Below are 2,601 nucleotides of genomic sequence, written 5' to 3'. Positions count from 1 at the left end.
ATGTGACCCATCGGTGACGAATTTTTTCGTCGTCAAAAAGCACAATAAGTGAGGAAAAAAATTTTGTCACCAATTATTCACTTTTTGGTGACGAAAAATAGATTTCGTCACCAGGTAGGAATCCTCGACAACCTTTAGTCGACAAATTTTTTTTCGTCACCTATATTATTTGTGACGAAAAACATGCAATTTGTGACGATTTTCATTCGTCACCCAATTGAATTTTTCTTGTAGTGTTAATTCAATAAGTTTTTAGTAATCAATATTTAAAACCTTCGATTTTATTTTCAAAAATCGGGGCGTTACACTTATCTTCTCCAATTAGGCCCAAAAATAACAACCTAAACAAAAATGACAGCATGAATTATACGGATCTAATCACAGACAAGCCACCTAGCATGAGAATGAATCGAAACCGTCTACCTTTTTATGTGGGAGTGATTATATCATTTGTGCAAAAAAATTATGTAAATTGGTTATTGTTATATACTTGATCGCACATAACAAAAATTTTCATAAGAATGAATCTATGTTCCGATGAAAGGGCTTCCAAAATTCGATAGGGCCGAAAATTTGCAAGAGTGATTAAAACACTAAGATCAACAAAATGAACGGTATGGATCGTCATAGTTGTGTTGCAATCGTGTGGCTAGCGTACATTGGACTATAGCGGAATACATTAGTTTAGAATCAGATAAGTTCGATGTATAGATTTGAAAGGTAGCTGCAGACTCATTTTTTCGAATGTTCGATCTGAACCGTTACGATTTAAGATCTTATCAAATTTATCATTCTCCCCTAAATAGATGATAATTGGATGTCAGAAACCACGTGATCGGAACACATTCGGTGCTTCCAAATGCGTTAAAGTCCTATAATGCATCACTCGAGGGCCGCTTGAGCTGTTTTTTGAAAATCGGAACCATCTACCTTTTATGTGGGAGTGATTATATCATTCGTGTAAAAAATGAAGTAAATTGATTATTGTTATATACTTGATCGCATATAACAAAAAATTTCTTATTAATGAATCTACGTCCTGATGAAAGGGCCAAAACTCGATAGACCCGAAAATTTGTGAAAGTGATTAAAACACCAAGAACAACAAAATGAACGGTATGGATCGCAATACTTGTGTCGCAATAGTGTGGCTAGCATACAAGAAACCCGTTTTTATATAATATATATATATATATATATATATATTACTTGTTCTAATTATAAGCACAAAAAGATTGTTGGTCTTGGTGGTTTGAGATGTGTGTCAAATCTACAAGGACTTGGGTTCGAAACTTCGAATCCCATAGAGTATTTTTTTTAAACCAATTATTTTTTTAAAATTAATTATTTTTTTCTTATTTATTTGTCTATGTATTTTTTCTTAAATCTTTATTAGATAAAACGCAATGTATATTAATATCAATATATGTGTAGTAATTGGTATATTATCACGTTTGAATTTTGATTCAAAATTTGTTAATCATATAAAATATTTTAAAAGCTTATTTTACTTAAATAAAACGAAAAGATTAATAAATTATTTGATTATCAAAAAATAACAGAAATAAAGTAAACTATAATCTGAAATCCATTGTTTATTTAATAACATATTTTCTTTTGGTTTTTCATGCCTTGTGTCTTGCCAGTGCCTGGCTAGAATTGTGTCGTGTCGTGACTCGTGCCCCATCCCACTTCCGTGTCCTGCCCATCTAAGACAGTGTCATGCCGTGCCGTGTCAGGCCAACTTCCGAGCCGTGTCCGTGTCGCTCCCTCTTACTTACGTGCCCGTACCGTGCCGCGTGCCGCGTGCCGTGCCGTGCCTGGCTAGAACCGTGTCGTGACTCATGCCCCATCCCACTTTCGTGTCGTGCCCATGCCGTGCTTGTCTAAGATCGTGTCGTGTCGTGCCGTGCCAGGCCAACTTCCGTGCCGTGCCCGTGTTGTTCCCGCTCACTTTTGTGCCCGTGCCGTTCTGCGTGCCCACTAAGACCGTGCCGTTCCAGGATTAATCCGTGCCTGTGCCGTGCCGTGCCTCCTTCAAACGTCCCATGCTCGTGCCGACCCGGCCCATTTGACACCTCTAGTGTCGTATACGTTGAAAAGGATGTCTTCCGAAACAGAATGGATCCAACTTCCCAAGTAAAGCATCAAGAAAATAAATTCGAAACTAGTTGATTTAGATATGATGCAAAGCAGGACAAACCACATTTGGTACCGTACAGCTTGGGAAGGGATATTAATTGAATAAAAGATGGTTGGCAACCTAGTCGGGCAATGGTCATTCACAACTATTCAAGTATGTGAAGAGAACATTATACGGAGAACAATAGAATCAATATCGACCGACAAATAAAAGGTCCCCATTCACTAAAACACAATGAGCACAGGTTTAAGAATGTTGACTATTGAGAAAGAAGCAGAAAATAATTGGCCAGAACCAAAACATTGGGTTCAGATAATTGTAAACAGTTAAATACAGAGGCTTTTTTAATCCCTTGGTTTCAGAGCATAGTTTAGGAAACGAAAATATGAGCGATTGATATGAAGGCAAAAAACAAATACTAACAAAAACAACTCAAACGACGGACGGACAGACGGACA

Source organism: Rhododendron vialii, chromosome 12a, assembly GCF_030253575.1.
Source record: "Rhododendron vialii isolate Sample 1 chromosome 12a, ASM3025357v1".
Classification (NCBI taxonomy): domain Eukaryota; kingdom Viridiplantae; phylum Streptophyta; class Magnoliopsida; order Ericales; family Ericaceae; genus Rhododendron; species Rhododendron vialii.
This window is presented reverse-complemented; position numbering follows the sequence as displayed.